General features: G+C 32.9%; 1 pseudogene; it reads left to right on the forward strand.

Moving 5' to 3' along the window:
• Window positions 1–7776: 7776 nt before the first annotated feature.
• Window positions 7777–9444, forward strand: LOC114825260 (berberine bridge enzyme-like 26; annotated as a pseudogene).
• The last annotated feature ends 3762 nt before the right edge of the window (window positions 9445–13206 follow it).

Here is a 13206-nt window from a genome sequence, read left to right on the forward strand (position 1 = left end):
GCATTACACGCCTCTTAAGATGTTTTGAACGTGTTTAAAAATAGAGAAAATAATATTTAATGAACAACTGATTGAATCACATTATTGCTAGCTTATTGTGAGGCCCTAATAAAAAATTTAAAAAAAAACTACAAAAAAAATAATTATTAAAAGAAATAATGTTAAAATGATGAAAATACCCCTATCACATTTAATGCATTATTTTGCGTTGCTTTTGAAGTTTTTTGTTTGAGGGGCATTTATGTCCAATTATTTTTGGTGAAGCATGTGACACCAAAAATCACTATTCAAAAGCATATCGGCTTTATATATAAGATACTAGTCTTCATGCACACGCTTACACCCGTGCATAAGACATTTTTTGAATCACTGCGTACTACGTGTGGCTTACATGTTTTAAATGTATTTTTATGCATAAATTGACAAAAGGAAAGTCAAATATTTGAAGTAAATGAATAATCTTAGATCATGCTAGAAGAAACCCCTCATAAACCAATTAAAGCAGCTAAATTCACATAATAAAATCGATTTTTATAGAATTTACATTAAGAATAGAAAAAATAATATTTAATAAACAATTGATTGAATCACATTATTGCTAGCCCATTGTGAGGCTAAGCCCACCCCCTCTCCCTTAGTATAGATAATATTGTTTGTTTAAAAAAAAAATCATTTGATAACTAATTTAATCACATTTTTATCCCCGTGGAAAGACCTTTTTTATAATCAGCATTACACACCTCTTAAGATGTATTGAACATGTTTTAAAATAGAGAAATTGAATCACATTATTACTAGCCTATTGTGATATACTAATTTTTTTTTAAACAGCACAAAAAAACTAATTAAAATGACGACGGTATTTTTTAAATCACGGCATGCTACGGACGACTTACACATTTTAAATGTAATTATGTACGTAAATTGACAAAAGGAAAGTCAAATATTTGAAGTAAATTTATAATCTTAGATCATGTTAGAAGAAACCACTCATAAACCAATTAAAGCAGCTAAATTCATATAATAAAATCTGTCTCTATAGAATTTACATTAAGAATAGAGAAAATAATATTTAATAAACAATTGATTGAATCACATTATTGCTAACTTATTATGAGGCTAAACTCACCCCCTCCATCTTAGTGTAGATAATATCGTTTGTTAAAAAAAAAAAATCATTTGACAACTAATTTTGTTAAAAAAAAATAATCATCATTTGACAACTAATTTAATCACATTATTATCCACTTGCGAAAGATCTTTTTTTTATAACCAGCATTACACGCCTCTTGTCATGTTTTGAACGTGTTTAAAAATAGAGAAAATAATATTGAATGAACAACTGATTGAATCACATTATTGCTAGTCCATTGTGAGGCTAAGCCCACCCCCTCCCCCTTAGTGTAAATAATATCGTTTGTTAAAAAAAAACAATCATTTGACAAGTAATTTAATTACATTATTATCAGCATGCGAAATATTTTTTTTATAACCGACACGCCTCCTAAGATGTTTTGAACGTGTTTAAAAATAAAGAAATTGAATCACGTTATTGCTAGCCTATTGTGAGGTACTAATTAAAAAAAAGCACCAAAAAATTAATTATTTAAAAAAACACTGTTAAAATGAAAAAAATACCCCTACCTTATTTGATGCATTATTTTGGGATGCCTTTGAAGTTCAGATAAGTAAAAAATGCGCCTCATATGCGGACTTTAAAAAGGATTTTCAGTTCAAATCTCATTACAATACAACTCATATTCACTAGTTTCACTATTACACAAAATAAACGAGTGAGTTGAAGACATCAACATCCACATTAATTATTTTACAGTCATAATTAACTGAAGAAATTGGAGTTCCACCGTAAAATCAATTGACAATATAAGAAGTAGTCTAATTATTTATAAGCACATGCAAAATCCGTTATTTCGCTGATGTGGGATTCATACATTGAACACTTCCCCTCACGTGGCAAATTTTTAAGCTTAGCATGTGGATAAGACAAATCGTGTGACATGGATCACGTATGGCTGTTGGGCTTCACACATGGGACAACCTAACTCTGATACCATGAAGAAAGTTGAGGTTCAATTATAAAACTAATTGGCAATATGGGGATTACCCAACTTACTCATAAGCCCATACAAGTTCCCTTATTCCGTTAATGTGGGATTCAGTCTCAACACGCCCTCACACATGTGACGAATTTTCAAGCTTAACACGTGAACAACACAACGGGATGATGTGGAGCGCATGTAGCCGTTAGACTTCACACGTAAGACAACATGCTCTGATACAATGAAAAAAGTTGAGGTTCCACCATAAAACAAATTGGCAATATGAGGAGTAGCCCAACTTATTTATAAGCTCATGCAAGGTCCCTCATTTCGTCAATATGAGATTCATTATCAACACACCATCACACGTGTGGCGAATTTTCAAGCCTAATATGTAGACAACACAATCGGATGACGTAAAGCACGTGTAATCGTTTAACTTCACATGTGAGACAACATACACTGATACCATAAAGAAAATTGAGATTCCACAATAACCACCCCCAATCCATACATACATACTCTTTCCCTTATTGATATTCTCAAATACTGTGACCACCACATGGTTTATTATTAATTTTTGGTAATCGAGGACCTCCCCCTTCAGTGTCCTGTTATTAGTTTTTGCCTCTACCTAGTCAAAATTCCCAATACAAATATTTAGTTTACTCAATAATATTAGGCTAAATAGCTAAAATGGTCCATGAGATTTGCATAATCAATAGAAATGTCCCTGAGATTAAAAATTAATAGAAATGGTCCCTGAGATTGTCCACCCTCCATGATTTTAGTCATTCCGTTAAAAACTTTTTATCCAAATTCGATCCATAATATATCAAAATGAAGATAGAAAAATGTGAAACAAGATTATACCTATTTGGATGCCCAATGATTGTCGGAGATGGCCGGAAAATAGCCTGAGGAGATGGCCGGAAAATAGCCTGAAAGGTGACTGGTCCACGGGAAAATTCGAAAACTCGCCGAAAACTAAGTAAACTTTAAACATTCATAACTTCTTCAATACTCAATGAAATTGAGTGATTCTAAAACAAAAATCATATTTCTTGACAAGACAAAGAGAATGTACCTTTCTCGAAGGCTAACTCGCCTTTTTTTTGCTGGAAAACGACTCAAAAGTGGCTAACTATTTTCGAGTTACCCACTTTCGAGCCATTTTCCGGCCAAACCACGGCAAGTTAGCCATCTAAAAAGATACTATTCTCTTCATCTCGTCAAGAAGTATGACTTTAGTTTCTGAATCACTCGATTTCGTTGAGTATTGAAGAAGTTATGAACGTTTAAAGTTTACCTAGTTTCCAGCGAGTTTTTCGTTTTCCAGCGGACCGGTCACCTTTCAGGCTATTTTCCGGTCATCACCGGCAATCATTGAGCTTCCAAATAGGTATAATCTTGTTCTACACTTTTCTATCTTCATTTTGATATATTATGAGTCGAATTTGGTTAAGAATCGATTGAGTTATGAAGCTTTGAAAATTGTCCAAAGAGTTTTTAACGGAATGACCAAAATCATGGATGGTGGACAATCTGAGAGACTATTTCTATTGATTTTCAATCTTAGGGACTGTTTCTATTGATTATGCAAATCTCAGTGACCATTTTGACTATTTAGCCATAATATTATGACCTCATATTAATACAATTTTGTGTATAAATCCTTGTATAGGTTGTGTGCCTATTAATTTTTCCATAAACTGGGCAATTTCAAAAATTTCAAATACTCCTCTCTAAACTTCTCGCTCCGTATATTCGTTGAGAGGCCAATAAAGTTTTTCCTCGCTTTGCTTTCTTTGGATTGGCCTTGTCCTCAGAGAAAACTTGTTTCGAGGAACCTCCAGATGCCATTTTGGATGTTTCTAGTTTGAGTTTGTAAGAGGCTGTTCACATTTTCCCTACTTCTCTTGCTAGCTTGTTTAAACCTCTTCTATCAATGAATTTCGATTTTCATCCAAAAAAAAGACCTCTTTCTACTCTTTTTTTTTTGTCTGAGTTTCATTTGGTTTAGGGAATATTGTACTAAGAGTAATACTAGGTTGAACAAATTTTTAAATTAAATTTGTAAATCATATGATATGTTATTGTAAAAAATAAACACGTTAATCAATACTTAAGTAATAATTCAATCATAAAAAACCACGTCATATAGTTTACAAAATTTAGTTTAAAAATGTGTCTCCCTAGTATTACTCTTGTACTAATTCACCCACTTAATTACTTTTACTGTTTTACCCACCAATCCATTAACATATAGAGCATTAATCTTTACCCATCATGATAAAATAATACAGCGCATGCCCACCAAATCCATATACCAACTCTTTACATTCTTCATAGTTAAAGAGTTGAAGCGTGAAGAAATTGGTAGAAACGTAAAATCTTCCTAAAAAGAAATCTAGGGAGAGTTAAACTTCATAGACAACATTAGCAAGTACATTAGTAAGTTGTTGGGTATAAGACGAGAAAATAAACAAAAAAGGCTAGGAATTAATTATAGAGGTTTCATAACACCATTATATCAATCATTAAACTCATGCTCAGTGTCTCTTTTAACAATTGATATACCAAAATGAGAGAATGAGAGAGAGAAAAGCTGGCATTTTAGACCATCTTCAAAGGAAATGTCAAATTATAAGATAGACCCAGCAGTTTCTGACACGATACGAAAATAACGGGTTTCGGGTCAACACGATAACTAATCAGGTTATTATCGGGTGACCCGTTAAGAACTTGTTAATAACGGGTTCTTAACGGGTATACACGTGGGTAACCCATTTCGACCTATTAAGAAAAAAATTATTTTGATAATTTTAAAGTTTAATTACCAAAAGATTTATTATAAAGTACAATAGCCATATTAATATATACAATATATTCTATATTAAATATATAGTTTTTTTTTATTATTCTATATAAGTTAAAAAAAATGTTTTAGTCATTATTTATTTTTATTATAAGAGTTCCTTATTATCATTACCAGGATAAATTTTACTTAACATGTTGTTGTCCAAAATTAAAATAAACTAGTATAGTATTTGTATAGGTAAGAACTAAGAAGACATGCATACAAGTCTGAAAAATGTGAATGAATATATAAACACTCGTGATTCATCATTATTCATTCACGAGTAAATAATGGTTACACTTACATTATCGTTTAGATTTTTAAAATCCTCAAACCCTCATGAATAATGTTTTTTATTTGAGGGCAAAATTAATAAAAATTATTGTAGAAGTGTAAAAAATGTAAAAAAAAAAAATATATATATATATATATATACAATCACTCATAGTGACAAGCTTTACAAGTTTTATGAAGGGATCAGCTTCGAAATCCAACACTATAATTCATAAACTTTAAATTTATATTTAACCGTCGATTGTCATTTACGCTTTATTCTTCTTACTAAATTTCATTTTTTAAAATTTCATTTTTTTTTAAAACATGATCATCTGGCGGATGTAAGAAGATGAATGATTCAGATCTTTAATATCACGTTTCGATATTTATGGTTAATTGAAATATGAGTCGATATCATATAGTTTGTAGAAACTTTATAAACATCAAGCAATATTTTCACTAACCGTAAAACTCTGAATATAATATCAATGATGCAAACTGTTCATCTTCTTGCATCCTCTAATATATCATGTTTTCAAAAAAGAAAATATGAAAAAACAAAATTTGATGAGAACAATGAAGCGTAAATGTAAACAACATTCAACGGTTAAATTTTGATCTATGATTTATATGATTATAGTGGCGAATTTCCAAGTTAAGCTCTTCATGAAAGTTGTAAAGCTTGTCATTACGAGCGTTTATATATTTTTTTGTATATTTTTTACACTTCTACATTAATTAAAAAACTATTAAAGACTTTACTTAATTAATTAAGCTATTAATTAATCTATACCCATTTTGTTTCAGAAGCAATGGATGCTAGAGATTCAGATTCAGTAAACCTTAGTGATGAGAAGTCCGTGGAGATTATAATGGGAACATAACAAGATCTTGGAAGCGAAAGTATAGACAATACAAATACGAATCTTGCAAAAAAAAAAAAAAGGCTAGAGCAATCAATTTAGGTAAGCAAAAATATACTTAAAAAAATGTGTTTTTATGTTTTGGATGTAACAATATGATATGTATATACTTATTTAGTATTATGTCTTTCATTTGATTATTTATTGGTTTAAAACATATTTTCCTTAACAGGTAACGGGTCGGGTCATATTACCTGTTAATATTATCGGGTCGGGTCATTTTACCAGTTTATTTTAATGGATGTTACACGACACGACCCATTAAGATATCAAGTATGACACGAACACGGAAAATACAACACAAATGTCAGATCTATTATAAGAGTCAAATTTCAATTGATGGTTGATGTGGCAATTTGAAGCCTTATGTCAAATTTTGTACTTCTTCAACCGAATTGTCAAATGTTATTTTATTATTTAAATAAAATTTTAAATTATTGTAATTATTAAAAAAATGTTGAAACAAAATTTTTATTGATTGAAATGTTAGTGGAATAAGGGACCCACTATTAAAATGAATTAAAAATAAATTTGACATCAAATCACTAAGTTTTCAAATTCAGTTAGCAAATAACACTTCGGTTGGGGAAACTTTTGATGTAAAATTGCACAGTGGTATTCCACCTAAGATTTTGACATCTCCTTTGGAGATGCTATTAGAAATGTGTACATCTTATGTTTTTTTTTTTATGGTCATTTTATGAGTGATAATTGTCAGAAGTTTTTTGTGTTTGTGTCTGTCATTTGTTAAATGATGGAAATTGTATTGATTGTGTTGAAAATGTATAGACATAACATGTCCAAACATTTTACTCTTGAAATTTTATCGACGACTGATCAATACTACATATATTGAAAGTTCGTCCTTGAATGAAGAATGAAAGTCGAAGATCTAAGTAAATAATATAGTTACCGAAATTAGTCTGACTCATATGTGTTTCGAACTACTGCAGAAAGACTTCTAAATTTTCTACCAAATATAGTCAAAATCATTTTTAGCTGACGAAAGCAATCCCAAATAACACCATGACTCATTTTTGTGACATAAACATTGAATTGTTTCCAACAAATGCATGAAAGGCTTTACATGGAAATGGATGCCTATAGTAATTTATCACTCTGTTTGGAAATAAAGAAAGACTTACTAGCTGTATTTCTCATATCAATGCACCAAAAACAAATTCATGACAGCTTCATGCCAGCAAGTGTATCACTACAGATCCATATATATTTTGATTCACATTGAAAAAATTATTAAATTACTTGTATCTCCTATTTTAAGATAATGGTTTATAAAAAGTCTTCCTTTATTGCGTAAACGTGTTTAAATTTTGTCATTAAATATAGTATGAAAATGAGTTTGCAATTCTTAAAAATTAACAAAAATAAGACTTAGAGAATCATTGAACATTCATTTGTCAATGTTAATTAAACTAATAGTAACTACATGCAAGTGGTGGACTGTCTAAGGCAAGGCATTCCTTTTCAATTTGTAGAGTTTTGGGTTCATACTGTTCTCCCTCCCCTTAATGTAGTAAAATCGAAATCGTTGTAACAAAATAAAAAGAGGTTATTAAAAAAAAATAAAAAATAACTCGTAGTGCCTATATATGTGAGCTCAAATCTCACACCAATTCATAAATGCAGAGCAAATAAATATGGAGATCTCGAATGTAAAAGTACTTCAACTACTACTCTTCATCCTTCTCAACTTAGTTTGTTCCACAACTTCAAACTCAAATTCCCAAAGATTTCTTCAATGCTTTTCCTCCAACATAAATTCTAACCCATCAAGCAAAATCATTCTCACCAAAAACTCTCCTGCTTACTTCTCAGTCTTGCAATCTTCTATACAGAATCTCCGATTCTTGAACAATTCAACACGAAAACCACTAGCTATCGTTACTCCTTTTCAGTACTCTCATGTTCAAGCAGCGGTAAAATGCTCCAAGAAAGAAGGCATACAAATAAGAAGCCGAAGCGGGGGCCATGACTACGAGGGTCTGTCTTATGTATCCAAAACTTCTTTCATCATCATCGATCTTTTCAATCTTCGTTCCATTGATATTGAAATAGAGAATGGGAGTGCTTGGGTCGAATCAGGTGCTACTCTGGGAGAGTTGTACTACGCAATTGCACAAAAGAGTAAAGTCTATGGATTTCCAGCAGGGACATGTCCAACCATTGGTGTAGGGGGACATATTAGTGGAGGTGGACATGGTACCATGTTCAGAAAATATGGCCTTGCAGCTGACAATGTCCTTGATGCTAAGATTGTCGATGTCAATGGAAGAGTTCTTGACAGAAAATCCATGGGAGATGAGCTCTTTTGGGCTATTCGAGGAGGTGGAGGCTCAAGCTTTGGAGTCATTTTGGCATGGAAGCTTAGGTTGGTTCCTGTTCCTGCAACCGTAACAGTTTACTCAGAAGCAAGGACCATTGAACAAGGTGCAACCAAACTTATTTTTTAAATGGCAAGCTATAGCAGACAGGATTCCTGAAGAGTACGTCCTGCGTTTGGTGTTCCAAGTCGCAAACGGAGCTGGTACAAATGACGGAAAAACTATTCAAGTTATATTCAATTTCGTGTTTCTCGAGTCTGTTGAGAAACTTCTCCCTTGGATGCAAGAAAATTTCCCAGAGTTGAGTTTAGACAAGACCAAATTCAATGAAATGAGTTGGATTGAGTCTGTCCTATATATTTCTGGCATCCCAAGAAACGAATCAGAAACTTTGCTTCAGCGGACGCAACAATCGAAGGGATTCTTCAAAGCGAAATCAGACTATGTTACTGAACCAATTTCAGAAGCTGGCTTGGAAGGTTTATGGGAAAGACTGCTTCAGCTAGAGATATTCCAGTTGATACTGACACCTTTCGGAGGAATAATGAGCGAGGTTTCTGATTCAGAAATTCCTTTCCCACATAGAAAAGGAACTTTATTTGAAATCCAGTATTTGGTCAGTTGGGGTGATGATAAAGAAACTGAGAAACATATTGGCTCGATGAAAATGCTGTACGAGTACATGACACCATATGTTTCGAAGTCCCCGAGAGCTGCCTATTTGAACTATAGAGATCTTGACTTGGGGACGAACAAAAACGGTAACACTAGCTATGCACAAGCAAGCATTTGGGGTTTGAGGTATTTTAAGAATAACTTTAGGAGACTAGTACATGTGAAGACTTTAGTTGATCCTGAGAACTTCTTCAGGAATGAGCAAAGCATCCCGGTGTTACAATCTGGGGAGAAATAGAATGTCAACGACATGCTTGGTTCCTCATTTCATAATACTAAAGAATAATGAATGATAAGTTCTAGCTTTACTTGTCCCGTTTTGTGATTGTATAGTTTGTTCCTAATCTATCGCCTCCTGAAGTTTGTACCTTTTTTTCTTATTTATTTTTTGTGAGTGATAAGTGTCAGGACTTTTGTGCTTGCAAGAATTGTAAATAGATATAGCATCTTCCTCCTTCCAACGTACACAAGCTATAGAGCTGATACTGGATAGCCAAGGCTAGCCTGCCTCAAACAATGAATACCACAGTACTTCTTCTAAAGCTTTAGACCATATGCCATTAAAGTTGAAGCAGTCAAAACATTAGGGCTCATTTAATCACCATTTCGTATTGCTTATTAATATCGCTTTTTGAGTCAGTGATGCAGAGAAAGTACATAGAAAAAATTAGGGATGAAGAGGAGTGTATGAATGAAATGATGGTGGGAGCGAGAGAAAGAAGAAATATACAAGCAAAGGCACAAAATTTGACGAGTAAAAAACAGAAACAAAAACTATTTCAAGTTGTAATTATTTTCAAGGTACAAGTGAAAACCAACAATAAAAATGTAATAGTTATCAAATTGGCCCTTAAGGTGGCAAACCTACTGGCTATATATTGTGAAATGAAATTTTATTTAAACCCACATAACTTCTTTTTACACCCAACTAACTCTCTACACTCATATTATTTTTAATTAAACTATCAATATCTCTTTAAACCTAAATTTACTACCTAAACTACCCTCACAAACCCAATCAATCTGTAAAATTATCTTTACATTCATTCAGAAAATAAAAAATAAAACTCAAAGCATACGTTCTCTCCTTCGAAGTTTTTACCTTCCTACATATCCATCGTATTTTCTTTCAATCTTCCGTCGATTTGCAAGAACACACCACTCTTAGCATCAAACACAAATTTATCAAAATTTAAAACCGTTGAACTGTCCATGTGGACAATAACAAACAGAAACAATCTTTTTTTTTTTATGAATAATCGATATTATCTACACTAAGAGGGAGGGGGTGGGCTTAGCCTCATAATGGGATAGTAATAATGTGGTTCAAATTTGTCTTTAATGAGAATCGAACATAATACCTCTCACTTACCAGTGAAGAGAAATATCATTAGATCATAATATTAAGTGGCAAACAGAAACAATCTTGGGGACTAGGTTTTGAATCTTTTGAAGCCAAAACTGAATTCCGACTAGTTAGATAAGAGGAACAACACGCCATTATCAAATCAAATTTATATGAACCCGGAATGGTGGATTAATCGTGCCAAAATTTCGAACAAGAGCCAGGCAAGTTTCGGAAGTGAGAAGAATAATAGACAAAAATAGGAAGCCAGTACTAAAATGGTTCAAATGAATGAAGTTTTGATCCCCCATTGCTACTATGAAACAGAGCTAGGATTTTAAAGTTCGGAGATTAAAGAGCAACACAACTGACCAAATCACAGTATATAAAAGGTTCAGAAACTGAATCTATCACATTCCCACTCTGAACATAATCCCCAATTAGGATTCTTTTACCTAGAATACTTTCCAGCTGTTTATATAAATCCTTGTATTCGCTGTACAAAGATATATCAATAAAATCACCAATTCTACAATTTCAGACATAACCAAAAAATATTATTACAACTCCAACGAAAGCATATAAACTTTGCCTGTCAAGTTGAACCAAGAGAGACATGAATGCGTGCACGAAGAAAAAGGAAACAATTTACCGATGATTGTCTAGTCTTCCACTTTTACTTTGTCTAGATTCTAATGAGTTTATGCCTTCAAATCTTACAAACGGAGTTAATGTAGAATTAATTGAAAAACAAAACTTGCACACACCAAAAATAGCTTATTTTATCTTAGAGCATCCTAGGATTTTAGGCAAAATAGAACATAAGAGAAAGATTGTGCGATAGTAATATAAGGTGTATTGATAAATTTTAGTTTTATGGTTAATTTTAACTTGTACTTTATAGTAATTATACAATAAGGTAAAAAGGAAGCTTCACATTTAAAATTTAAATTTGGTGTAAAAAGAGGTTAGGTTCTCATTGCGCAATCAGCTCTTATGTTAGTGTTGGATTAAAGATCAGACCTGACCCGCCCATAAGAGCAACTCCACTGCATCGAATTGCCTTAGCAATTGGGTGATTCAGTCTTTCAAACCCAAGAAACAGCTCCAACCCATCCAAATCAGTTGGGCGATTTAGTAGGCCCAACACCCCCTGACTGAGTGATCGGGCCATTCTCGCCCACCTGTACACTTGAGGTGATATGATGTCATGCTCACGTCACCCACGTTCTTCGAGTCAGCCGATCAAACAGCGACCAAGACACTGCCGCCTCCTTCGAGCGGAAGGTCTTGAGATCCAGATCCGTAAGCTTCGGAAGTACAAAGCCGAGTTGCAGAGAGAATAGTGAGGGGAAGAGGCAGGAGAGAGAGAGGAAGAGAGAGAGAGAGAGAGAGAGAGAGTGTGTGTTTGTGACGATGGGATCGATGGTGTTAGTGGTGGAATTGGGATCGGAAGGGCTGAGGCGGGAATCGGGATGCAGAGATTTATCGATGTGGTGTTTTTAAAAATAAAATAATTTTTATTTTTTAATAATTGGATGGCTGGAGCTGTTTTTAATAATAAACTAGTATTTATTTTTTATTTATGTTTAAAAAATAATTTTTTAATAATAATTCCTCGAACAATTCATTTTATAAGAAAGAGTAAATTGTAGCAATGATCTCTTAACTTTAATCAAATTGGAGCAATGATACCTCAACTAAAAATTCATTACCATTAGTCCCTCAACTTATCAAAATGTGTAACTATAGTCATTTTCATTAATTTCGTCAAAATTTTGTCAAAATAAGTTATGTTGGAATAACCATTCATATAATTAGGATCCCTCAAAATGTGTAACTATAGTCATTTTCATTAATTTCGTCAAAATTTTGTCAAAATAAGTTATGTTGGAATAATCATTCATATAATTAGGATCCCTCAACTCATTAAAGTGTGCAATTATGGTCATTTTCTTCAACTACGTCAAAAAATTTGTCAAAACGAGTTATGTTGGAATAACCATTGTTACAATTGAGTTAAAGTTAAAGGATCATTTTTTCAGTTGAATTAAAGTTGAGGGATCAATGGTAATTAATTTTTAGTTGAGAGATCATAACTGCACGTTTTGATGAGTTGACAGACTAATGGTAAAGAATTTTTAGTTGAGGAACCAATGCTCAAATTGAATTAAGGTTAAGAAACCATAACTACAATTTACTCTATAGAAAAAAAATGCACCCAGACAACTACTATTTACTAATTTGCTCAATTGACAGGGCAATTCTCGCCTAGTGAGGTGGACTTGCTCTTAGTCCTCTGAGATCGGTCAAGTAGTACTTAATCGATTCATATCTGATGGGACTGGTCAAGTTTGAGGGTGACTGGTGAAACCTCTCCATGCCGATCAGCAACGGCGTAGGCACAAATGACCCAACTTCGTCAAATACTTGTGTTTTCGTGCATGGGGCTGCTTTGTGTGGTTTGGCTGATTGCCATCTTTGCAGTTGGTTGCTTGTGTGTTCATGATAGTCCATTGATTTCAAGGATCTGTTAAAGGGGTTTTTTTTTTTTTTTTTTTTTTCATATACAATTACAAACAAATATTCTTAATTATTTTATTTGATGCTGGTGTATATTTTCGGGTTTAGAATCCAGCATCAGCCTGACTTTGAGGATAGAGGATTGAGATTGCTGACTCATAGAGTCATAAACAAAACATTGATTTGCTGCTTATTAGCTGTC

Source organism: Malus domestica, chromosome 05 (genome assembly GCF_042453785.1).
Source record: "Malus domestica chromosome 05, GDT2T_hap1".
NCBI lineage: Eukaryota > Viridiplantae > Streptophyta > Magnoliopsida > Rosales > Rosaceae > Malus > Malus domestica.